At 39.3% G+C, this 27,467-nt stretch overlaps 1 pseudogene across 1 annotated transcript in view; it reads right to left on the reverse strand.

The window, feature by feature from the left end:
- Nucleotides 1-8,016: 8,016 nt before the first annotated feature.
- Nucleotides 8,017-27,467, reverse strand: part of LOC306643676 (neugrin-like) — a 28,692-nt pseudogene continuing 9,241 nt past the window's right edge. Inside the window, exon 2 of the transcript in view lies at nt 8,017-9,013. The product of the transcript in view is annotated as a neugrin-like (transcript). The remainder of the gene's footprint in view (nt 9,014-27,467) is intronic.

Here is a 27,467-nt window from a genome sequence, read left to right on the forward strand (position 1 = left end):
GTTTGCTTATGAGAACCTCCCATGACCATGACCATTGGTTAATTTCACCAATAAAAGCCCATTTTTTAAACTTGTAGTTTGCTAAATAGCAAGTGTTGAATGAAGTGTTGAGATGGGCTTTAGCTTCTATTGGAGTTTGGCCCAGTTGGATGGCAGCCACCACATTTGCTCGCCTCCTTTAGGGTTAAAACTTGCCTTGGAGAATCTGGGTGTGTTAGCATATGCCAGTACTCCCAGCTATTTGAGAGACTGAGGCAGGAAGATCTCTTAAGCCCAGAAATTTGAGGACAGCTTGAGCAACATAGTGAGACCTCCATCTCAGAAAAATGAGCAACAAAAAAACCCCTTACCTTGGAGAAGGTCATACTATACAGAAGTATTTTTAAGTAAATACATTGTAACAGGCTCCTCTGCTAATTCACACTGAATTCCTTATGTAGATCATCTTCTATAGTATCACCTGCCTTCCCAGCTTTTCTGTTTTTGTCTCTTATTGGGCACATTGTCTGTAGACCGACTTTTATGTTACACACATCACTTTAAGTTTTGATCACTGGGATGGTGGTGCTTGGCTTCAGTGACTGTGCAGTGTCATCTTAAAATACAAGTAATGCTGTACCACAGACTTCATTGTAGCACTGGAGGTTCAGCTATTCTGTACCAATTTAAATGTCTCCAATTTCCTTCTGTTCACCTGTGTTTTGTTAATGCTTTGAGTGACACCTGCAGTTTTAGCTCCATTTTTCTACAGAATTTTAGGACCCACCCAGGTTATGCTAAGACCCACTGCAAGTGTCTGTGGCGTGAAGAATATGATGAGCCTGATGGGTAAAGGTGTGACCTCTGTCCTCAGTCCACAATGGGACTTATTCTACCCACAGCTTCATAGGGCAAATGAGATAGAAGGACTTGAGAAGAAACCACTCAAATGTCATAGGCATGGCTATTGATCATAGCCACCCTGGACCAAAGAGGAGGAAATGTTTGCTTCTCAGCAATTTGTTTTTCCCTCTTCAGAGCTTCAATTGGCTTTTTGTTGGTGGTGTTGGTGGTGGTTTCCCCCTTTCTGAATATCCAGCTGCCTCCAGCAATTGGTAGAGTTGAAAGTGATTGATGAAAATCACAAAAGTTTAGCAGTTAGCCTGAACGAAAGTCTTTCACTTTAGCTTAGGACTAGATGTCCCCTAAATCATGGTATTCAGGGAAGGAGGGCGAATTATATATTTTTAAAAGCATTTCTAACATATTTCAGTGAGTCTTAATCCTTGTTTTCTAAACATTGACCATCCTATGACTATAGAGGGTGGGGAAGTCTGTCCCTACTAAACCCAAAGCCCACATTTTAGGTTCACTCAAGCACTTGTCCAGTGGTCCTTGGGTCCAGACTAACTTTTCATACAGTTCAATTTCAAATTACTGCCAGAACTTGGCAGCCAAAGATGGGGTAGGTTGGTTGATTATACCTCTAATTTTAATTTTTGTGTGAGGTACTGGAGATTATTTTTTTTTTTTTATTTTGAGATAGGGCCTCACTAAGTTGCCAAGGCTGGCCTTGAACTTGAGATTCTCCTGTCTCAACATCTGGAGTCTTGTACCACTTTTCACATCTTAATATTGCTGTAAGGTAGACATAATTATGAGGCATTTCAAGTGGAATTTAAGACAACCTTTGAAGTATTTATGAAGTTCTCAGTTTTGAGATGCTTATAAATTCTGTAACCAGCCATAAGAGATGGTGATCAGAAGAAAGGAATTGGACCCATGAAAAGAAGTGGTTGGAGAGGTTATAATGAATATGATACAAATGGATGTGAATTTTCAGTATTAGAAATTATTGTCCAGCTAATCATCTTGAGGTTCTCTCACCTCAAAAGTCTCCAAAGCATGCCTAAACTAGGTCACTACAGGACAGGAATCAAATATGCAAAATTCCCTGGATTATTGATGTTGCTTACCCTAAGGGAGGAAGAGGGAAGATGATGGTGTTCTTTGGCAAATGGTAGAATTTTAAATTCATGGCTACAATTTAAGAAATGTAGACTTTCATGTCAAGGGCAGTGGATGGGTTAGAAATCAAGTTGGATTAACAGTGAAGTTTAGGGAAAACCTGGAGAGTTAAAGCTCAGAGTTAGAAAGGTCCAACTGCCCTTTGAATGCAGAAATTCTTACAGAAGCACTCCTGATAGTATACCCATGCAGAGCAGGGGGAAGGTGAGAGCAGCAACTAACTACAGGGAGTTTCACAAGTTTCAGTCGTAGCTCTACTAGCTGTTTGATCTTGGCCAAATTAATTAACCTTAATTAAAGAGGGTGCCTCTTGTCTCATTTTTAAATGGAGCTAATAATAGTATTGAATAATGTACTAATACAGTTCCGAGGTAGAAGCAACTTTAAAGTAAATGGCAGGTAATTATTGGAAGGTAGCCAATGTAGGAGGGACCCAAAGGTGGCCAATGAAAAGGATGGGATTTGCATGGAAGCAGACAAGACAGAGTCACATACAGTTGTGAAAACATGATTCATTGATTCAGTTAGCCCCAGTTCAAACATTCGCAAGTAGTTCTGATGAGACATGCTATGAAGGTCAGTAATCTGGTAAAAATCATACAAGCTCAAGAGTCTTAATATGAAGAGTTTAGAGTGTTAGGGAGAAAGGTCAGGTAACCATAGGTATCAAATAATGAATACTGACCAAGGACTTCTTGTGAGTCCTGGTATGTTTTGTGTAATTTATTGAGTACTTACAAAGTGCCAGACACTGTTCTAGGCACTTGGGTTTCCATAGTGAACAAAATATAGATGTCCCCAGCTCAGTAAATAGCACAGTGGTCCACAGCACCACAAAGTAGGTAGGTAGATGATAGATGATAGCACAGCTTTTCCTTTCTTCAATTGTTCAGGCCAAATATCCATTTCATCAGATATTCCTGTTGGCTCTGTTTCCATAACTTTCTCAGGAACTGACTACTCAGCTTTTCCACCATTGCCCCTGGCCTAGGCCATCCTCTTCTCTGCTAAGACATTGCCATCATCTGCCGGCAGCTCTGTTCTGTTTTTGCCCTCCATGTCTTTCAACACAGTAGTGGGGTGACCTTGTTAGAACCCAGGTGAGAGCCTATTACTATGCTTTAAATCCCTCCAGTGGCTCCCAGCTATCTCAGAGTAGGGGTCAGAGCCTTCACCATGGCACCAGGGATCTGTGGGACATTGTTCTCATTTCTGTGCCTATCCCCTGTACCCTAGCCTCAACGACCACATTGTTCCTCAGGCATGCCACAGCTTGGGAATATTTTTACTTCTTGAAATACTGTTCTTAGAAGATCCATATCCTTTCACCTCATTTTCTTGATCAGTGAGGCCTTTCTGTTATCCCATTGAAAACAGTGATACATGCCACCCTGTACTCTCTACCCTCCTTCCCTACTTTGTTTCTCCATAATTCATATCACTGTCTGACTCCACCCTCACAAGTGCCAACTACAGAAGGGCAGAGCTCTCTAGTATTCATCACTGTATTTCCACATGTACACATAGTAGGTGCTCCATATTTATGGAATGAAAGAATGAATATTGTGGGCCAGGCTATGTTAAAGAGTGGTTTTTTTATTATTTAAAAGTATATGCTGATATAAAATACATATTCAGTCATGTGGAAAGTGGCAGTTTTTCAAAACATTGAACATTAACCATTTGACCTAGTGATTCCACTCCTAGGGATACATGAGCATTGAAAACATATGTTCACATAAAAACTCACATGACTGTTCAGTGCAGAATTATTCACAATAGTCAAGAGGTAGAACAATCCAAATGTCCATCAACTGATGGTAAAAATGTGATATAGCTATACATGTGAGAATCATTTGATTCTAAAAAGGAATGAAGTACTGATACACAGTAGAACTTGGGGAACCTTAAAAGCATACAAAATGATAGGCTGTGGATGTGACTCAGTTTAAGAGTTCTTGGTTAACATGTGTGAAGCCCTAAGTTTGATCCCCAGCACCACCAAAACAATAACAGGACATTAAAACATAGTAGTGAAATAAATCAGTCAAATGAAATGTCCAGAGAGACAAAAAGTAGACAAATGGTTGCCAGGGGCTGAGGGTAGGAAGAGCAGAGAGGGATTGCTAAGAAATACAGGATTTCTTTTTGAGTAATTAACATGTTTTAGAATCATATAATAATGGTGGTTGTATAATTCTGTGAATATACTAAGAACCATTGAATCATTCACTTTAAAATGGCAAATTTTATGTAAAAATAAAATATCTGTGGTAGGTACTCTTAGTATCCCTGTTTCACAGATGATGAAACTAAGTTCAGGGGACCTGCTCTACCATGGTGCATAGCCACCTGGCATGTCTCTGCAGAGGTGGCATAGACAAAGCCTTACCATGGCCTGACCTGTGATTCCTGTCATGGGGAAGCTGAGCAGCCTTGTGTAATGAGGTGCTTTCTCATCTGCTTCCTTGACATCAAAATGTGCTCCCACCCTGTTCTCATTCTCATCTGCCTTCCTGGTTTCTATCAAGTGCTGCACTTTCCAGCTCTGCTTGACTCCAAGACATGTCTGTAGGCTCTAGTGAGGTCTGAGACACTGCTTGGCCAGTAGTTGACCACCTACTGCCAGTGCCATCTGTTGCCTCTCAGCTCAACATCATCCTATGGGACTTAGGGACACAGAGAACTGACATTATACTTACTTTGCTTTTGTTTTCTGTGTACGTAACAACCTGTCTGAATCCATGGGGTGTCAATGTCTCCTTACAGTCCAATATGTGGAAGTAAGACTGCTATCCTGGAACTGCAGGGGTAATCCTTGTGACTGAGATAGCCACAGTACTGCTGCCTTGGCAATGTGTAATGGTAAGATGTGGAGAAGAAATGTTCCCAGGTCCCACCTCTGCTGGAGCTGGGGACCTGTCCCAAGTAATCTGAACCAAGTTAGACAAAGTAAAATCTATTTGGCATGTTATCTGATATGACAGTAACTTAAAATGAAGACAGTTCTAGAAAATATAAGATTTGTTTTAATGGTCTCTTCTATCTCTTTAAAATGTCTGCTTTATCTTTACTAGATTCAGAGGAGTCAAAGAACTCAGAAGTGGGGAGGAAAGACAGTAGTCCTTGAGAAAATTTCAGGATAGGATACTTCAAGAAGTGAACTGATAGGCCTAGGAACACAAACTTTTGCATGATTAGAAATCAAACTGATAGTCTTCTGTTGGCACATTGTCTCTAAAATTGCCACTGTAGTGGCACAAAGGCAGGAAGTCCTCCCTCATGAAGGACACTTGAGACATGGCACCTTATATAACCTTTCACCTACCAACCTAATCTTCCAGTGCCTCTTCTGTCCTCAAAATGAACAAGTTAGCTAATTCCTGGGAATAACAGTCAGCAGATCCTGAGAAGTTTTCACTTGTGCTTGTGGTCTAGGAGACCAGCAGATGGGGAGATAATGCAGACATGGGCCAGGCTCCTCTCCTTTTTAAGGCTCCAGCTTTTTAAGGGTGGGGGTCAGCCATTATGAAGTAGTTCCATGTTGTAAAGAGGCTGATTAATGACACAGGACCATTCCTGAGAAGGACCAGGCCTGGGAACAAATCCCAGCCCAGGCTCAGGCTGCTATAAAAGGTTGGAGCAACTCAACTCTGAGCCCACTCTCCTACCTTGTGAGTCTTGGCTAAAAATTGAATAGAAATTATGTCTTTGCAAGTAGCTTGAAAAGGATATGGCCTCATGTGGAGTACCAATTTTTATTTGCAGCTGCCTTTGCAACTCACTCATTAAAGCGAAGTTATAAGGGTAATAGATGCTGCCTTATTTTAGAGAGGAAAGAACTAAGCATGACAGCACCATAGCTAATGTTTATTGGGCCCTTAGTTTGATTCAGAAATTTTGATGTATTATTTTATTTAATCATTTCAATTAAACTGGTGTCATCCAGTTTTGGAAAGAATGCCGATGAGGCTCAGGAGGGATAAGGATTCTGTTCCAAGTCATAGATTGCAGTCTGAGGTCAAGCAGGAATGTTTTCTACTAGGATAAAGGTCTTTACAGTTTGGGACCAAACACGGATGAAGTTCAGAATGTGGCCATGTGGGGGCAGTGGATCAACATGAAATGGAAAAGCAACCCCTTGTTCAGCCCTCTATTTTGCAGGTTTCCTAGGCAATAGCAGGAACTGGGTAAAAGTGTGATGCCTGGGGCAGTGAAGACACCTGTGTTATTTACTGAGGGAAATATTTACTATTCTTGTTTGCCCTCCCTGATCTTGTTTCCTCCTCTTAGTGTGGGTCATTCAGCAACAAGGGGTTAAGACCATAAGAAACAGAGAGCATGTGTCAGGGCTTAACTGCTAGAGCCAAGAGATTGCAATGACTAGAATGAACAGCAAACCTGGAATGGCAGCTCACAGAGTGAGGTCAGAAGAGACACAAATATGGTTAATAGAATTTAGCATAATGAGGGACAAAATAGTTGATGAGCAAACAAAGATTCTACTTAGATTGAATGATCAAAGAAGTCAAGGATGGGTATAGATATGCTGAGAACAGTTGCTCCAATGAATTTATTTTGACTTCCCATTCTTCATAGCTATCACTTGCTATATCTCTTCTGCTTTCTGTCTGTTTAAATTTGAACATTCTGATTTTTTAAATACTTCCTATCACATTTTTCCCCATATTTTGGTATATTATAGTTGTATGTAATAGTGGGTTATGTTATTACAAATTTATACGTGCACATGATATCACAACATAATTTGGCCAATATCATTTCCCCTTTCACTCCCCTCCTACTTCCTCCTAGTCCCTTCTATTTCTCCTTCCTTCAATTATCATGAGAGCCCTTTCCCTAACTTTATTTTTCTTTTTCCTCTCTAGCTTCCACATATGAGAGAAATATACAATCCTTAACTTTATGAGTTTTACTTATTTCACTTACATAATATTCTCAAGTTCCATTCATTTTCCTGCAAATGTAATTTTTTCTTTATGGCTGAATAAAACTTTATTGTGTATATATATACCACATTTTCTTTATCCATTTATCCATTGACAGAAACCTCAGCTGGTTCTACAGTTTGGCTATTATGAATTGTGCTGCTATAAACATGGGTATGCCTGTATTACTGTAATATGATGATTTTAATTCTTTGAGATAAATACTGGGTGGAATATCTGGGTCATATGGTGGTTCCAATCCTCATCTTTTGGGGAATCTTCATTCTGATTTCTATAGTGATTGTACTAATTTACAATCCCACCAAAATTTTAAGTGTTCCTTTTTCTCCACATCCTCTCTAGCATCTATTATTGTTTGTATTTTTGATGACTGATATTCTAAATGGAGTAAGATGAAATTGTAGTATAGTTTGATTTGCTTTTCTCTAATTGCTAACAATATTGAACATTTTTCACATATTTGCTGGCTATTTGTATTTCTTCTTTAGAAAAGTGTTTGTTTAATTTGTCCATTTGTTAATTAAATTATCTATTAATTGGATGTTAAATTTTTGAGTTCTTTATATATTCCTGATATTAATTCTCAGTCACGAGTAGTTAGCAAAAATTTTTCTTCTATAGGTTTTCTCACCACATTCTTATTTCCTTTTCTGTGAAGAGACTTTTACTTTTTTTTTTTTTTTTTTTTTTTTTTTTTTTTTTTTTTTTGGTACCAGGGATTGAACCCAGGAGTGCTTAACCACTGACTCACATCCCCAGCTCTTTTTTGTATTTTCTTTAGAGATAGGGCCTCACTGAGTTGCTCAGGGCCTTGCTAAGTTGCTGAGGCTGGCTTTGAAATCACAATCCTCCTGCCTCAGCCTCCTGAGTCCCTGGGATTACAGGTGTGTGTCACCATGCCCAGCTAGAGGCTTTTTTTTTTTTTTCCACAAGAACTCCTACATTTTATCTTTGTACCTAAGTAAAACAAAACAACCAATTTACTAAGCAGCTGAAAAACTGTTAGTGTTCAATGATCAGGAAGAAAATGAGGTCAGAAGGTAAACTTTTAACTCCCTCCCAAACATATTATTGGCAAGTATCACAGAAACAATTCTGATTTTTAATATACAAAAGTTAAGCAATAAGGGGGAATACTGAAGATACAAAGACAGGGAGCAGTGATCCAAGAAGCTTAAATAACTAGGCAGCTCTTTCTGTCCATATTCCAGGCTCATCAATTCCTCCTATTCCAAAGTGGCTATCCACATACAGAAATCTTGGCAGCTCCAAATATATTTGTCTAGCTGTGTTTCACATGGCATCTCCACAAGCCAGGCCCCAGCTCAAATTCTGCACAGGAAATTCCCATTGCTGTCAAAGAACTCCTGTGCCCTCTGCACTACTTTGCTGCTGAAGTTCTGGTTTCCTGGTTCCACCGTCTTCAACATGTCCAGTTTCTCGCCACTTGGCGATCCACTACTGTCAGTTCTTCCGGTGCCCATGCAGTCACTGGAGTACTTTTGCAGCTCTCTCTGATGACCCAAAACTTCAGTGACAGACATAAAGCTCTCCTTCTTCAAGCCCTGGATTCCTTTATTCCTTCCTTTTTGTCTCACTGCATTTATACTGTGAGTTTTTAACTCTATCACTGTCAAAGCTGTACTGTGATGCTGACCTTCAGATGAGGCTTCATTCCCTGGTATCAGCAAAGAACTTGATACAGAGCGGCCTGTGGCAAGTGGCTTCAAGGTATTTCCAGAGCCCTGGAGTTGCCAGAGTGAGTGGGCAAACTCAGCTTTCTTAAGAACTTTTTGATCCTGCTTCAGTTTCTGTCCCAAAGTGGGTACAAATTTACTTTTTAAAACCCTTTGGATAACATCGGTGCTGACATTAAAACCTTCAGTCAACCTGGAAACTGACCAGGAACATGCAAATGTAAATACCATATCTGCTCCATAGCTTCTCGTGTCAGGGTTCTGGGCAGGGCACCAGGCACCTACATTTGCCTCTGAATTTTCTGGCACTGAATTGCTTTTTCCTGTCGTATCAGGGTGCTGGGGGGAGAGAACCAAGGGCAGAAGCCATGCGTGGAAGCAAGATGGGTGTTTGAAAAGTCTAGGGCTAAATCACCAAGAGCTCTCCTCGGTTGGTAAAGGCCATCAGGTCATGTGCGCCAGCGTAGCGCTGCTCTGTACCCCCACTCCCGCCACCAAAATCTAACACCTAGAACAGTAATTGCCCATAAGCATGCCGAACTGACCTAAAGGGTAATGAAACATACGTCACCAGTGAAGGGACTTGTGGTCCCAAGGGAGCTGAATATCTGCCCTTATGCCGCTGACAGCATGAAAGGTGTTCAAACCACAACAGAGGTGGCTGAAGGATGCCTTGCGCCCATCTAGAGACTTTTAATTTTGATACAATCTCATTTATTAACTCGGCATTTCCCCCCCCTGAACTGTAGGGATTCTATCGATAAAATCATTACTTGTATATATATGTAGGAGTGTTGATGCTAGTTTTCTTACAGGAGTTGTGTAGTTTCTCATCTAATTACTAGGTCTTTTATCTATTTAGAGTTGACTTTTTTTCAGGGTGAGAGATAAGGATCTAGTTTCATTTTTCTTCATATGGATAACCAGTTTTTTCAGGACCATTTATTTAAAAGACTATCTTTTCTCTATTGTACATTTTGGCACCTTTGTCAAGGATCAGATGACTGTAGATGTGTGGGTTTGCCTCTGTGTCTTCTATTCTCTTCCGTTGTTCTATGTATCTTTTTATGACAGTACAGTTTTTGTAATTATAGCTCTGCAGTATAGGTATTGTGTTGCCTCTATCATTGATCTTTTGACCTAAGAGTTGCTTTGGCTATTCTGGATCTTTTATTCTGCCAAATATATTTTAGGACTTTTTTTTTTTTTTTTTAGATTTGTAAAGAACGTCATTGGTATTTTGATGGGGATTGCATTGAATTTGTGTATTCCTTTTGGTAGTACAGCCATTTTAACAATATTAATTCTGTCTACCCATGAGCATGGAAGTATTTTTTCCAACTTCCGAGGTCTTTTCTTTCTTCAATGTTCTGTAGTTTTCATTGTAGATATCTTTCACTTCCTTGATTAGATTTATTCCTAGGTATTTTTCCTGAGGCTATTGTGAGTGGAATGGTTTTCCTGCTTTCTTTCTCAGAAGATTTATTTTTGTTATATAGGAAAGCTATTGATGTTTTTATGTTGATTTTGTAACCTGCTACTTTGCTGAATTTGTTTATGAGCTCTAGCAGTCTTCTGGTGCAGCTTTTTGGATCATCTAAGTATAGGACTATATAATCTGTAAAGAGTGATATTTGACTTCTTCCTTTCCAATTTCTAGCCCTTTAATCTCCCTCTGTTGACTAATTTCTCCTGCTAAAAATACTAGCACTATATTAAATAAGAGTAGTGAGAGTGGACATTCTTGTTATGTTCTGAATTTTAAAACTTTCAGTTTTTCTCCATTTACTATGATGTTGACTTTGGGTTTATCGTATGAAATCTTTATAATGTTGAGGTATGTTCCTTCTATCCCTAGTTTCTTCAGTGTTTTTATCATAAATGGATGCTGAATTTTACCAAACTTTCTCTGCATCTGTTGAGATAACTAAGTGATTTTTGTCCTTACATTTATTTATGTGATGAATCACATTTATTTATTTGTGCATGTTAAACCATTCTTCTATTCTGGTGATAAAATCAACTTTGTAATGATGTTGAATATCATTTGCTAATATTTTATTAAGTATTTTTGCATCTAAGTTAATCAGGGATATTGGTCTGTAGTTTTCTTGATGTGTTCTTTTTAAATAAATTTTTATTTGTTCTTTTTAGTTATACATGCCAGTAGAATGTATTTTGACATGTCATACATACATGGAGTATAACTTCCTATTTTTGTGGTTGTACATGATGTGGAGTTACACTGGTCATGTATTCATATATGAACATAGAAGAGTTATGTCCAGTTCATTTTACTCTCTTTCCTATTCCCCTCCCCTCTGCTTATTGTGAGTTAGAATCCTCATATCAGAGAGAACATTTGGTCTTTGGATTTTGGGGACTGGCTTTTTCACCTAGCATGATAGTCTTCAGTTCTATCCATTTACCAGCAAATGCCATAATTTTATTCTTCTTTATGGATGAGTAATATTGAATTGTGTATATGTACCACATTTTCTTTTTCATTCATCTGTTGAAGGGCACCAAGGTTAGTTGCATAGCTTTGCTATTGTTAATTGAGCTACCATAAACATTGATTTGACCTCGTTACTATAGTTTGGTGATTTTAAGTCCTTTGGGTATAAACCAAGGAGAGGGATAACTGGGTCAAATGGTGGTTCCATTCCAAGTTTTCTAAGGAATCCCCATATTGGTTTCCTTAGTGGTAGCACTAATTTGAAGTCTCATCAGAAATGTATGAATGTACCTTTTCCTCAGCAGCATTTTTTTTTGATTCAGTCACTTTCATTAACCTATCAATGTTACATTTTATACATATTATTTAGTCATCTTCTCAAAGGGCTCTATATCATGTTATTAATAAAAAGCCAGGTGAGATGGCTACACCTCAACCTGGCATTTTAATATCATCTGGACAAGGGAAGCTAGAAAATCAATCACTTTACACACATGTAAGTGTAGTGCTCCAAAATAACTAGAAAGCTGCTACATTTTAAGCAGGGTAGAAGAAACACAACTTTTATTTTGTTCTTTTTTTTCTAGCAAATTATAATTTTAATTAAAACAAACGATATCATAAAAATGCTCTTTTAAATTTATGAACTTCAACACAAATTAAAATAAAATAGTATTAGAGTATTTTGGGAGGCAAATAGCTAGCAGCTACATCCATCAGTGCAGCTGGGCCTCCTTATCAATAACCAGGTCTAGGTTGGGTATAGCCATGACCAAAGGGAGGACAGTTATGTGTATAAGGGTTAGGCCCACTTGGAGAAGGGGTCATGGTACTTCCAGAAGGTGGAGTAAAACCTTTTCTTAGTTGATAATCCCCTGGTTAACTTGGAGTCATTCCAGGCTGAGAGGCAGAGGCCTTTCAGTACATGGAACATATCATTCTAAGTCCTCCTGCATTTTGGAGTTTGTAGAGAGAAATTAAATGTAATTCTGAATGGCTTGTATTTTATACAGATTACAAATTTCTTTATTTTGTAATGAAAATTTTTATTTGTTATTTTTAGATATATATGATGGTAGAGTGTATTATTTATTTATTTTAATTAAAAATCATAAATTTACATAGGGCAATATTGTTTGATTCATTCTGTTATTTTTTCCCTTCCCCACCACCCCTCCCACCCCTCTTTTCCCTCTATACAGTCCTTCCTTCCTCCATTCTTACCACCCTCCTTATCCCTAACCTTAAACCTAACCCTAACCATAACACTAACCCCTCATACCCCCCCCCCCTTATATGTCCTCATCCACTTATCAGCGAGATCATTCATCCTTTAGTTTTTTGAGATTGGCTTATCTCACTAGCATGATATCCTCCAATTTCATCCATTTGCCTGCAAATGCCATAATTTTATCATTCTTCAAGGTGGAGTAATATTCCATTGTATATATATGCCATAGTTTCTTTATCCATTCATCAACTGAAGGGCATCTAGGTTGGTTCCACAATCTGGCTATAGTGAATTGAGCAGCTATGAACATTGATGTGGCTGTATCTCTATAGTATGCTGATTTTAAGTCCTTTGGGTATAGGCCAAGGAGTGGGATAGCTGGGTCAAATGGTGGTTCCATTCCAAGCTTTCTGAGGAATCTCCATACTGCTTTCCAGAGTGGCTGCACCAATTTGCAGCCCCACCAGCAATGTATGAGTGTACCTTTTTCCCCACATCCTCTCCAACACCTATTGTTGCTTGTATGCTTGATAATCGCCATTCTAATTGGGGTGAGATGAAATCTTAGGGTAGTTTTGATTTGCATTACTCTTATTACTAGAGATGTTGAACATTTTTTCATATATCTGTTGATTGCTTGTACATCTTCTTCTGTGAAGTGTCTGTTCATTTCCTTAGCCCATTTGTTGATTGGATTATTTGTATTCTTGGTGTAGAGTTTTTGAGTTCTTTATAGATTCTGGAAATTAGCGCTCTATCTGAAGTATGAGTGGCAAAGATATTCTCCCACTCTGTAGGCTCTCTCTTCACATTACTGATAGTTTCCTTTGCTGAGAGAAAGCTTTTTAGTTTGAATCTATCCCAGTGGTTGATTCTAGCTTTTATTTCTTGTGCTATGGGAGTCCTGTTAAGGAAGACTGATCCTAAGCCAACAAGTTGAAGGTTTGGACCTACTTTTTCTTCTGTAAGATGCAGGGTCTCTGGTCTGATTCCGAGGTCCTTGATCCATTTTGAGTTGATTTTTGTGCAGGGTGAGAGATAGGGGTTTAGTTTCATTCTGTTGCATATGGATTTCCAGTTTTCCCAGCACCATTTGTTGAAGAGGCTATCTTTTCTCCATTGCATATTTTTGGCACCTTTGTCTAATATGAGAAAATTGTATTTATTTGGGTTTGTGTCCATGTTCTCTTTTCTGCACCATTGATCTACCTTTCTATTTTGGTACCAATACCATGCCGTTTTTGTTATTATTGCTTTGTAATAGAGTTGAAGATCTGGTATTGCGATACCCCCTGCTTCGCTGTTTCTACTGAGGATTGCTTTAGCTATTATGGGTTTCTTATTCTTCCAGATGAATTTCATAATTGCTTGCTCTATTTCTGTAAGGTACATCATTGGGATTTTAATTGGAATTGCATTGAATCTGTATAGTACTTTTGGTAGTATGGTCATTTTGACAATATTAATTCTTCCTATCCAAGAACATGGGAGATCTTTCCATCTTCTAAGGTTTTCTTTAATTTCTTTCTTTAGTGTTCTGTAGTTCTCATTGTAGAGGTCTTTCACCTCTTTTGTGAGATTGATTCCCAAGTATTTTATTTTTTTCGAGGCTATTGTGAATGGGGTAGTTTTCCTAATTTCTCTTTCTGATGATTCATCCCTTATGTATAAAAATGCATTGGATTTATGAGCATTGATCTTGTAACCTGTTACTTTACTGAATTCACTTATGAGTTCTAAAAGTTTTCTGGTGGAATTTCCAGGTTCCTCTAAATATGTAATCATGTCATCAGTGAACAGGGATAGTTTGGTTCCTCTTTTCCAATTCGTATCCCTTTAATTTCTTTGGTTTGTCTAATTGCTCTGGCTAGAGTTTCAAGGACAGCGTTGAATAGAAGTGGTGAAAGAGGGCATCCCTGCCTTGTTCCAGTTTTTAGGGGGAATGCTTTCAGTTTTTCACCATTTAGAATGATATTGGCTATGGGTTTAGCATAGATTGCCTTTACAATGTTAAGGAATGTTCCCACTACCCCAAGTTTTTCTAGTGTTTTGAGCATGAAGGGATGCTGTATTTTATCGAATGCTTTTTCTGCATCTTTTGAAATAATCATGTGATTCTTGACTTTTAGTCTGTTGATATGGTGAATGACATTTATTGATTTCTGGATGTTGAACCAACCTTGCATCCCTGGGATAAAACCCACTTGATCACTATCTTTTAATATATTTTGGTATGTGATTTGCTAAGATTTTGTTGAGAATTTTTGCATCAATGTTCATTAAGTATATTGCTCTGAAATTTTCTTTCCTTGATGTGTCTCTGTCTGTTTTAGGTATCAGGGTGATATTGGCTTCATAGAATGAGTTTGGGAGGGTTCCCTCCTCTTCTATTTTATGGAATACTTTGAGAAGTATTGGAATGAGCTCTTCTTTAAAGGTTTTGTAGAACTCGGCTGAGAATCCATCTGGTCCCGGACTTTTCTTTGTTGGTAGGCTTTTGATGACCTCTTCTATTTCATTGCTTCAAATTGATTTATTTAAGTTGTGTATGTCCTCTTCATTCAGGTTAGGTAATTCATATGTCTCTAGAAACTTGTTGATGTCTTCGAGGTTTTCTGTTTTGTTGGAGTATAGATTTTCAAAATAGCTTCTAATTATGTTTTGTATTTCCCTCGTGTCTGTTGTGATATTTCCTTGTTCATTCCGAATTTTAGTAATTTGAGTTTTCTCCCTCTTTCTCTTTGTAAGTGTGGCTAAGGGTTTATCAATTTTGTTTATTTTTTCAAAGAACCAACTATTTATTTTGTTAATTTTTCCGATAGTTTCTTTTGTTTCAATTTCGTTGATTTAGGCTCTGATTTTAACTATTTCCTGTCTTCTACTACTTTTGGTGTTGGTCTGCTCTTCTTTTTCTAGGGCTTTGAGCTGTAGTGTTAAGTTGTTTATTTGTTGATTTCTACTTCTTTTGTTGAATGCGCCCCATGAAATAAATCTTCCTCTCAGTACTGCTTTCATAGTGTCCCAGAGATTTTGATATGATGTGTCTTTGTTCTCGTTTACTTCTAAGAATTTTTTTATTTCCCTCCTGATGTCTTCTGTTATCCATTCATCATATAATAGTGTATTATTTAATCTCCAGGTATTGGAGAAGTTTCTGTTTTTTATTCTGTCGTTTATTTCTAATTTCAATCCATTATGATCTGATAGAGTACAAGGTAGTATCTCTATCTTCTTGTATTTGCTAACAGTAGCTTTGTGGCATAAGACATGGTCTATTTTAGAGAATGATCCATGTGCTGCTGAGAAGAAAGTGTATTCGTTCTTTGTTGGGTGGTATATTCTATATAAGTCAGTTAAGTCTAAATTGTTGATTGTGTTATTAAGATCTATGGTTTCTTTATCCAATTTTGTTTGGACGATCTATCCAGCGGTGAGAGAGGTGTGTTAAAATCGCCTAGTATTATTGTGTTGTGGTCTATTTGATTTCTGGAATTGAGAAGAATTTGTTTGACATACATGGATGAGCCAATGTTCGGGGCATAGATATTTATGATTGTTATGTCTTGCTGATTTATGCTTCCCTTAAGCAGTATGTAATGTCCTTCTTTATCCCTTCTGATTAGTTTTTGCTTGAAGTCCACATTATCTGAAATGAGGATGGATACTCCAGCTTTTTTGATGTGTCCGTGTGCATGGTATGTTTTTTCCCATCCTTTCACCTTTAGTCTATGGGTATCTCTTTCTGTGAGATGAGTCTCTTGCAGACAGCACATTGTTGGATTTTTCTTTTTAATCCAATCTGCCAGTCTGTGTCTTTTTTTTTTTTATTGTAAACAAATGGGATAAATGTTGTTTCTCTGTTTGTACATGGCATAAAGGCATACCATTTGTGTAATCATAAATTTACATAGAGTAATGTTGTTTGATTCATTCTGTTATTTTTTCCCTTTCCCCCACCCCTCCCACCCCTCTTTACCCTCTATACAGTACTTCCTTCCTCCATACTTGCCCCCCTCCCTAACCCTAACTCTAACCCTAACACTAACCCTTCCCTCACCCCCATTATGTGTCATCCTCCACTTATTAGCGAAATCATTCGTCCCTTGGCTTTTTGAGATTGGCTTATCTCACTTAGCATGATATTCTCCAATTTCATCCATTTGCCTGCGAATGCCATAATTTTATCATTCTTTATGGCTGAGTAATATTCCATTGTATATATATATACCACAGTTTCTTTATCCACTCATCAATTGAAGGGCATCTAGGTTGGTTCCACAGTCTGGCTATTGTGAATTGAGCAGCTATGAACATTGATGTGGCTGTGTCTCTGTAGTATGCTGATTTTAAGTCCTTTGGGTATAGGCCAAGGAGTGGGATAGCTGGGTCAAATGGAGGGTCCATTCCAAGTTTTCTAAGGAATCTCCACACTGCTTTCCAGAGTGGCTGCAGTAATTTGCAGCCCCACCAGCAATGCATGAGTGTACCTTTCTCCCCACATCCTCGCCAACACCTGTTGTTGCTCGTATTCTTGATAATCGCCATTCTAATTGGGGTGAGATGGAATCTTAGGGTGGTTTTGATTTGCATTTCTCTTATTACTAGAGATGTTGAACATTTTTCCATATGTTTGTTGATTGCTTGTAGATCTTCTTCTGTGAAGTGTCTGTTCATTTCCTTAGCCCATTTGTCGACTGGATTATTTGAATTCTTGGAGTAAAGTTTTTTGAGTTCTTTATAGATTCTGGAGATTAGTGCTCTATCTGAAGTATGATTGGCAAAGATATTCTCCCACTCTGTAGGCTCTTTCTTCGCATTGCTGATAGTTTCCTTTGCTGAGAGAAAGCTTTTTAGTTTGAATCTATCCCAGTGGTTGATTCTAGCTTTTATTTCTTGTGCTATGGGAGTCCTGTTAAGGAAGTCTGATCCTAGACCAACAAGGTGAAGATTTGGACCTACTTTTTCTTCTATAATCTGCAGGGTCTCTGGTCTGATTCCGAGGTCCTTAATCCATTTTGAGTTTAGTTTCGTGCATGGTGAGAGATATAGGTTTTGTTTCATTCTGTTGCATATGGATTTCCAATTCTCCCAGCACCATTTGTTGAAGAGGCTATCTTTTCTCCATTGCATATTTTTGGCACCTTTGTCTAGTATGAGAAAATTGTATTTATTTGGGTTTGTGTCCGTGTCCTCTATTCTATACCATTGATCTACCTTTCTATTTTGGTACCAATACCATGCCGTTTTTGTTACTATTGCTTTGTAGTAGAGTTGAAGATCTGGTATTGTAATACTCCCTGTTTCACTCTTCCTGCTAAGGATTGCTTTAGCTATTCTGGGTTTCTTATTCTTCCAGATGAATTTCATAATTGCTTGCTCTATTTCTGTAAGGTACATCATTGGGATTTTAATTGGAATTGCATTGAATTTGTATAGCACTTTAGGTAGTATGGCCATTTTGACAATATTAATTCTTCCTATCCAAGAACATGGAAGATCTTTCCATCTTCTAAGGTGTTCTTTAATTTCTTTCTTTAGTGTTGTATAGTTCTCATTGTAGAGGTCTTTCACCTCTTTTGTGAGATTGATTCCCAAGTATTTTATTTTTTTCGAGGCTATTGTGAATGGGGTAGTTTTCCTAATTTCTCTTTCTGAAGATTCATCACTTATGTATAAAAATGCATTGGATTTATGGGCATTGATCTTGTAACCTGCTACTTTACTGAATTCACTTATGAGTTCTAAGAGTTTTCTGGTGGAATTTCCAGGTTCCTCTAAATATATAATCATGTCATCAGCGAACAGGGATAGTTTGAGTTCTTCTTTCCCAATTCGTATCCCTTTAATCTCTTTGGTTTGTCTAATTGCTCTGGCTAGAGTCTCAAGAACGATGTTGAATAGAAGTGGTGAAAGAAGGCATCCCTGCCTTGTTCCAGTTTTTAGGGGGAATGCTTTCAGTTTTTCACCATTTAGAATGATATTAGCCATGGGCTTAGCATAAATGGCCTTTACAATGTTAAGGAATGTTCCCACTATCCCTATTTTTTCTAGTGTTTTGAGCATGAAGGGGTGCTGTATTTTATCAAATGCTTTTTCTGCATCTATTGAAATAATCATGTGGTTCTTGACTTTAAGTCTATTAATGTGGTGAATTACGTTTATTGATTTCCTGATGTTGAACCAACCTTGCATCCCTGGGATGAAACCCACTTGATCATGGTGCACTATCTTTTTAATATGTTTTTGTATGCGATTTGCTAAAATTTTGTTGAGAATTTTTGCATCGATGTTCATTAAGGATATTGGTCTGAAATTTTCTTTCCTTGATGAGTCTCTGTCTGGTTTAGGTATCAGGGTGATATTGGCTTCATAGAATGAGTTTGGGAGGGTTCCCTCCTCTTCTATTATGGAATACTTTGAGAAGTATTGGAATGAGCTCTTCTTTAAAGGTTTTGTAGAACTCGGCTGAGAACCCATCTGGTCCTGGACTTTTCTTTGTTGGTAGGCTTTTGATGACTTCTTCTATTTCAGTACTTGAAATTGGTCTATTTAAATTGTTTATGTCCTCCTCGTTCAGTTTAGGCAATTCCTATGTCTCTAGAAACCTGTTGATGCCTTCAAAATTTTCTATTTTGTTGGAGTATAGATTTTCAAAATAGCTTCTAATTATGTTTTGTATTTCAATCCTGTCTGTTGTGATATTTCCTTGTTCATTCCGAATTTTAGTGATTTGGGTTTTCTCTCGTCTTCTCTTTGTTAGTGTGGCTAAAGGTTTATCAATTTTGTTTATTTTTTCGAAGAACCAACTATTTATTTTGTCAATTTTTTGTATTGTTTCTTTTGTTTCAATTTCATTGATTTCAGATCTGAGTTTAACTATTTCCTGTCTTCTACTACTTTTGGTGCTGTTCTGTTCTTCTTTTTCTAGAGCTTTGAGCTGTAGTGTTAGGTCGTTTATTTGTTGAGTTTTACTTCTTTTATTAAATGCGCTCCATGAAATAAATTTCCCTCTAAGTACTGCTTTCATAGTGTCCCAGAGATTTTGATATGATGTTTCTTTGTTCTCATTTACCTCTAAGAATTTTTTAATTTCCTTTCTAATATCTTCTGTTAAACATTCATCATATAATAGCATATTGTTTAATCTCCAGATGTTGGAATAGTTTCTGTGTTTTACTCTTTCATTTATTTCTAACTTCAATCCATTATGATCTGATAGAATACATGCTAGTGTCTCTATCTTCTTGTATTTGCTAACATTTGCTTTGTGGCATAATATATGGTCTATTTTAGAGAAGGATCCATGTGCTGCTGAGAAGAAAGTGTATTCGCTCTTGGTTGGATGGTATATTCTATAAATGTCAGTTAAGTCTAAATTATTGATTGTGTTATTGAGATCTATGGTTTCTTTGTTCAATTTTTGTCTGGAAGATCTGTCCAGTGGTGAGAGAGGCGTGTTAAAATCACCTAGTATTATTGTGTTATGGTCTATTTGGTTTCTGAAATTGAGAAGGATTTGTTTGACATACATGTATGAGCCACTGTTTGGGGCATAGATGTTTATGATTGTTATATCTTGCTGATTTATGCTTCCCTTAAGCAGTATGAAATGACCTTCTTTATCCCTTCTGACTAACTTTGGCTTGAAGTCCACATTATCTGAAATGAGGATGGATACTCCATCTTTTTTGCTGAGTCCATGTGCATGGTATGTTTTTCCCCATCCTTTCACCTTTAGTCTATGGGTATCTTTTTCTATGAGGTGAGTCTCTTGCAGGCAACATATTGTTGGATCTTTCTTTTTAATCCAATCTGCCAGTCTATGTCTTTTGATTGATGAATTCACGCCATTAACATTCAGGGTTATTATAGAGATATGATTTGGTTTCCCGGTCATTTGGTTCATTTTTTAAATTTTATTTATTTATTTGTTTGACACAACTTGTTTCCTCCTTTATTTGACAATTCCTTTAGGATAATTCCTCCCTTTGCTGATTTGCTTCTTTGTTTTTCATCTCTTCCTCATGGAATATTTTGCTGAGAATGTTCTGTAATGCTGGCTTTCTTTTTGTAAATTCTTTTAGCTTTTGTTTATCATGGAAGGATTTTATTTCATCGTCAAATTTGAAGGTAAGTTTTGCTGGGTATAAGATTCTTGGTTGGCATCCATTTTCTTTCAGGGCTTGAAAAATGTTGTTCCAGGACCTTCTAGCTTTTAGGGTCTGGATTGAAAAATCTGCTGAAATCCGTATTAGTTTCCCCCTAAATGTAATTTGGTTCTTTTCTCTCACAGCCTTTAAAATTCTGTCTTTGTTTTGTATGTTCGGTATTTTCATTATAATGTGCCTTGGTGTGGGTCTGTTGTAATTTTGTGTATTTGGAGTCCTATAAGCCTCTTGAACTTGATTTTCCATTTCATTCTTCAGATTTGGGAAATTTTCTGATATTATTTCATTGAATAGGTTGTTCATTCCTTTGGCTTGTTTCTCTAGGCCTTCCTCAATCCCAATAATTCTTAAATTTGGCCTTTTCATGATATCCCATAGTTCTTGTAGATTCTGTTCATGATTTCTTACCATCTTCTTTGTTTGTTCAACTTTGTTTTCAAGGTTAAATATTTTGTCTTCAATGTCTGAGGTTCTGTCTTCCAGGTGTTCTATCCTATTGGATATGCTTTCTATGGAGTTCTTAATTTGGTTTATTGTTTCCTTCATGTCAAGGATTTCTGTTTGGTTTTTTTTCAATATCTCTAACTCTTTATTGAAATGATCTTTTGCTTCCTGTATTTGCTCTTTTAACTGTCGATTGGTGCGATCAATCAATGCTTGCATTTGCTCTTTCATCTCATCATTCAGTGCGTGCATTTGCTCTTTCATCTCATCGTTTGCTTCTCTGATCATTTTAATTATGTACATTCTGAACTCCTTTTCTGTCATTTCTTCTGCCATGCTGTCACTGGGTTTTATTGATGTAACATCTAGATTTGTTTGCAGCATTTTCTTTCCTTGTTTTCTCATATTGTTCAGGTATCAGAGGACCGCTGAGATATTGCAGATTTCCTCTATTAACTTACAATGTCCCTGAAGATTTCTATATATATCCCCCCTTAGCCTTCAGTAGGCTGAAGTCTTGGAGGAAGTTGATAATGTGGTGCTCCACAAGGAAGCTGCCTCTCTAGGAGTGGTGGCCTTCAGGTGGGATATAATCCCTGCTAGCGGGCAGAGGTGCCTCCACTTGTTGCCCAATGGTCATCCAAAGGGGACCTAGGCTGTGGGCTGAGGCAAGGCCTGTTTGGGCCTGAGTCTCTGGTTTTACCGTCCTTGTGGGGAAACCTCACCCAGCAGGGAAGACTCACCCGGTGGGGAGGTCTCGCTGGTCACTTCCCTCCTAGAGGTTCCCCTCAATTTACAGCTACCGCCTGGGTTGGGCTGCCTTCCTCTGCAAAGTTCCCAGGGGCCCGGCCCTACCTCCTGGGCCTGGGAGCCTCACCCTTCGCAGATGACTCTCCCTAGGCTGCCCTTCCTCAGAGAATCTGCCCGCAGGCCTGGAACCTTCGCTCCGCCCTAAGCCTGTCTCTGTGCAGCTCTTCCACCAAGAAGCCTCCTAGATCCTGGGACCCTGTTCTGCACCTAATCGCCTGGCTATGTGGCCCCTCCTCTGAGCAGCCACCTGGGGCCCTGTACAATTGCTCTGAATCCCAGAGACCCGCCACACGCCTCTTTCTCCAGACAGCCACCCAGTATTCCGGTGGGGTCACTAGGAGTCCAAGAAACTCACTGCGTGCCTCCACCTCCACCAACCACCTGTAGCTCTGGGCAATCAATCACTCCGAGTCGAAGTGACCCTCCCCGTTCCTCCTCCTTCTCCAGATAACCCCCAGGGTGTTCAGGAGCGGTCACTCTGAGTGGCTCTGAGTCCATGTGACCCGCAGCACGGGTCCTCTGGGCAACCGCCCGGAGCTCTGGTGCGGCCACTCAAGACCAAGCGTCCCACCACGCTTCTCCTCCATGCAGCCCCTCTGTGTTCAGGAGCTGTCACTTTAAGTCCAAACAACTCACCACTCGCCTTCTCCTCTGAGCAGCCGCCTGGAGCGCTAATGTAGTCACTGCGAGTCCAAAGGACCCGCCGCGCTCCTCCTCTTCCTCCTCCTACTCCTCCGGGCAGGCCCCGGGGTTCAGAAGTGGTCAGAGTCCAAACAGCTCGCCACGCAGCCCCTCCTCTGGCAACCGCCTGTAGCTCTGATGTAGTCACCCCAAATCCAAGCGGCCGCACTCTTCCTCCTCCTCCTCATCCTCAGGGCAGGACCCGGTGTTCAGAAGCGTCGTTCCGAGTCCAAACAGCTCGCCGGCGGCTTCTCCTCTGGCAACCGCCTGTAGCTCTGGTGCAGTCACTCCGAATCCAAGTGGCCACGCTCCTCCTCCTCCTCCTCAGGGCAGGCCCCGGTGTCCTGAGTCCACACAGCTCTCCTCGCCACTCTTCCCCTGGGCAGCCGCCGGAGCCCCAGTGGTTGCTCTGAGTCCCAGCGCTGTGCTGAGCGGCATCCTTTACAGCGCTCCCAGCTGTCCGAGTTCACTGCTCCAGCGGGGGGAGGGGTGTCTCGCCGGCAGTTCTACTTCACAAAGTTTCCTGCGTTCCGGGACCACCGTCCCATCCGGGATGCCCCCCCAGGGGGTGAGAGTCACCCGGCTGCTTTGAGTTGGTCCCAAGTGTCTCAATATCTCCTCTTTTGAATCCTGAGTCCTGGAGCAACATGAAATGCAGCCACCCTCTAGGCCGCCATCTTGAAAACTCCAGCAACTTAGTTTCAACCCTCTAGGAGGAGTAAAATGGATTCCCACTCCATGGAAGCCAGCAAACTCAATGAGAAAGAAGTTCAAACCCAAAGTTCCCTCGGCGGCCGCGAGGGACACTCAAGAGAATTCAGGCGCCTCGCGAGAGTTCCGAAGACCATCACGTGACACAAGCCACGCACCTGAAAGCAGGGGCAACCCGGCTCACGGCTTGGTTCCAGTAAATGTCGACTGGAACCTGATTTAAAGTTGGAAGGAGCAACCAGCCTTGCCAACTAGTCAACGTCTGCAACTACACTCCCGAAAGCGCTCTCCACCCCGGAAGTGCACTAATCCGCAGCACGTGGGGTTCCAGTCTGTGTCTTTTGATTGATGAGTTCAGGCCATTAACATTCAGGGTTATTATTGTGATATGATTTGTATTCCCAGTCATTGGACTCATTTTTGTTTTTTGACATGATTTGGTTTCCCCTTTATTTGGCTATTCCTTTAGGCTAGTTCCTCCTGTTGCTGATTTGCATCGTTGTTTTTCATCTCTTCCTCATGGAATATTTTGCTGAGAATGTTCTGTAATGCCGGCTTTCTTTTTGTAAATTCCTTTCGCTTTTGTTTATCATGAAAGGATCTTATTTCATGGTCAAATCTGAAAGTAAGTTTTGCTGGGTATAAGATTCTTGGTTGGCATCCGTTTTCTTTCAGGGCTTGGTAAATGTTGTTTCAGGCCCATCTAGCTTTTAGGGTCTGGATTGAAAAATCGGCTGATATCCGTATTGGTTTCCTCCTGAATGTAATTTGATTCTTTTCTCTCGCGGCCTTTAAAATTCTGTCTTTATTTTGTATGTTAGGCATTTTCATAATAATGTGCCTTGTTGTGGGTCTGTTGTAATTTTGTATATTTGGAGTCCTATAAGCCTCTTGTACTTGGTTTTCCATTTCATTCTTCAGATTTGGGAAATTTTCTGATTTTATTTCATTGAATAGATTGTTCATTCCTTTGGTTTTTCTCTCAGCTTTCCTCAATCCCAATAATTCTTAAATTTGGCCTTTTCATTATATCCCATAATTCTTGTAGATTCTGTTCATGATTTCTTACCATCTTATCTGTTTGGTCAACTTTGTTTTCAAGATTAAATATTTTTTCTTCACTATCTGAGGTTCTGTCTTCCTGGTGTTCTATCCTATTGATTATGCTTTCTATGGAGTTTTTAACTTGGTTTATTGTTTCCTTCATTTCAAGAATTTCTGTTTGTTTTTTTTTTCAATATCTCTAACTCTTTATTGAAATGATCTCTTGCTTCCCATATTTGCTCCTTTAACTGTTGATTGGTGCGATCATTTAATGCCTGCATTTGCTCTTTCATCTCCTCATTTGCTTCCCTAATTGTTTTAATTATATACATTCTGAACTCCCTTTCTGACATTTCTTCTGCCATGCTGTCATTGGGTTTTATTGATATAGCGTCTAGGTTTGTTTGGGACATTTTCTTCCCTTGTTTTCTCATATTGGTCAGATGTCAGTGGGACTTTGTGATATTGCAGAATTCTTCTATTGGCTTCTAGTGTCCCTGTAAATTTCCAGTATATCACCTTCCTGCCTTCAGTAGCCTGAAATCTTGGAGTACCTTAATAATGCAGTGCTTCCAAGGAAAGCTGCCCCTAGCCCACTACTGGTTCTAGGACTTGGAGCTGGCTCTGTGTGGAAAGGCTCTCACTGGGGGGCCTGCTCTTAGAAGCTAGCCTGGAAAGGCGTTTCCCGCTGGAGGGGGCCGGGCTGCGGGCTGCTTGGGGAAGTCCCTGACTGCCCTGTCTTGGTCCCTAAAGCAACCTGTGGGCAGGAACTAGCCACCCTGTTTCAGGGACTTGAAGCTTGTTTCTGTGCAGAAAGGCTCTCACTGGGGGGCCTGCTCCGAGATGCTGGAGAATCTGGCCCTGTGGGAGGAGCCCACCACCGGAGTGCGCAGAGCTGCCTGGGGAAGACTCTAGCAGCCCTACCCTACTCTAGTAAGCCACCCGAATCTGGGCCTGCCGCCTGGGCAGCACTCACCAGGTGGAGAAGACTCACCCTGTGGCTTTATTTTAGTCCGAGTCTCTCAATGCCTCCCCTTCTTGAATCCTGGGTTCTGGAGCGACTGGAGATGCAGTCACCCTCTAGTCCACCCTCTTGGATCACCCAGTAGAGTGTATTTTGACATTACACATATATGGAATATAACTTATTCTAGTTAGGATCCCACTTGTGGTTGTGTATGATGTGGTGTTCACTGGTGGTGTATTCATATATGAACACAGGAAAGTTATGTTTGATTCATTTCACTGTTGTCACTATTCACATTCCCCTCCCTTCCCTTTATTACCCTTTTTCTAATCTACTGAACTTCTTATCCTCCCCTTGTTGTGTCCTGGCATCTGTATATCAGAGAGAATGTTTGAACTTGGGTTTTGAGGTATTGGCCTATTTAACTTAGCACAATAGTCTCCAGATCTATCAATTTACTTGTGAATGTCATGAAGTCATACTCTTTCATGGCTGAGTAATATTTCATTGTTTATATATACCACATTTCTTTATCCATTCATCTGTAGAAGGGCAGCTTGTTTGATTTCATAGCTTAGCTATTGTGAATTGAGCTGCTATAAATATTAGTATGACTGCATCACTGTACTATACTGACATTAATTCCTTTGGATATATACCGAGGAAAGGATAACTGGGTCATATAGTAGTTTCATTCCAAATTTTCTGAAAAATCTCCATACTGCTTTCCAGAGTGGTTACACTAATTTGCAGTCCAACTAGTAATGTATGCATGTACCTTTCCCCCACATCCTTGTCAACATTTATTGTTGCTTGTATTCTTGATAGTTGCCATTCTGGCTGGAGTGAGATGGAAATTTGATGTCGTTTTAATTTGCATTTCTCTTATTGCTAGTGATGTTGAACATTTTTTCATATATTTGTTGACCAGTCAGATTTCATTGTCCGTGAAGTGTATGGTCAATTTCTTTACCCATTTATTGATTGGGTTATTTGTGGGGGTTGTTTGTGTTTGTTTGTTTTGGTGTTAACTTTTTTGAATTCTTTATATATCCTGGAGATTAATGCTCTATCTGAGGTGCAGGTGGCAAAGATTTTCTCCATTGTGTAGGCTCTCTTTTTACATTCATGATAGTTTCCTTTGCTGTGAAGAAGCTTTTTGCTTGATACCATGCCACTTATTGATTCTTGATTGTACTTCTTGCTCTTCAGGAGTCTTGTTGAGGAATTTGGTTCCAAAGTCAACATGGTGGAGATTTGAGCCCACTTGTTCTTCTAGTAGCCACAGGGTCTCTGGTCTAATGCCTAGATCCTTGAAGCACTTTGAGTTGATTTTTGAGCAGGGTGAGAGGGATTAAATTTCATTCTATTACATGTGAATTTCCAGTTTCCCCAGCACCATTTGTTGAAGAGACGATCTTTGCTCCAATGTATGTTTTTGGTGCCTTTGTCCAGTATGAGATAACTGTATTTATGTAGGTTTTTCTCTGTGCCTTCTATTCTGTTCCATTGATCATCAAGTCTGTTTTGGTGCCAATACCATGCCATTTTTGTTAGGATAGCTTTATAGTATAATTTAAGACCTGGTACTGTGATGCCTCATTCTTCGTTCTTCATGACTGCTTTTTCTATTTGTATGAAGAATGTCATTGGAATTTTTTTTTCTTGTAGTTCTGGAAATTGAACCCAGGGCCTTGTGCTTGCAAGGCAAGCACTCTACCAACTGAGCAATATCTCCAGCCCTGGAATTTTAATAGGAATTGCACTGAATATGTATAGTGCTTTTGATTGTATAGCCATTTTGACAATATTAATTCTGCCTGTCCAAGAACATGGGAGATCTTTTCATCTTCTGAGGTCTTCTTCAGTTTCTTTCTTTAGTGTTCTGTAGATTTTATCATAGAGATCTTTCACTTCTTTTGTTAGATTGATTCCTAAGTATTATATATTTTTGATGCTATTATGAGTGGGATGGTTTTCCTAGTTTCACATTCAGCTGATTAATTGCAAGTGATTTATGGGTGTTGATTTTGTATTCTTTTACTTTGTTGAATTCACTCATGAGTTCTGAAAGTTTTCTGGTAGAATTTTTTGGGTCTTCTAAACATGGGATTATGTTATCAGCAAAGCAGAGATAGTCTAAGCTTTTCTTTTCTATTTGTATCCCTTTAATTTTTAAATTCTGTCTAATTGATCTGGCTAGAGTTTGCAGAACTATGTGGAATAGAAGTGGCAAAAGAGGGCATCTCTGTCTTGTCATATTTAGAGGGAATGCTTTC

The sequence above is a fragment of the Sciurus vulgaris genome, assembly GCF_902686455.1.
Source record: "Sciurus vulgaris genome assembly, chromosome: 14".
NCBI lineage: Eukaryota > Metazoa > Chordata > Mammalia > Rodentia > Sciuridae > Sciurus > Sciurus vulgaris.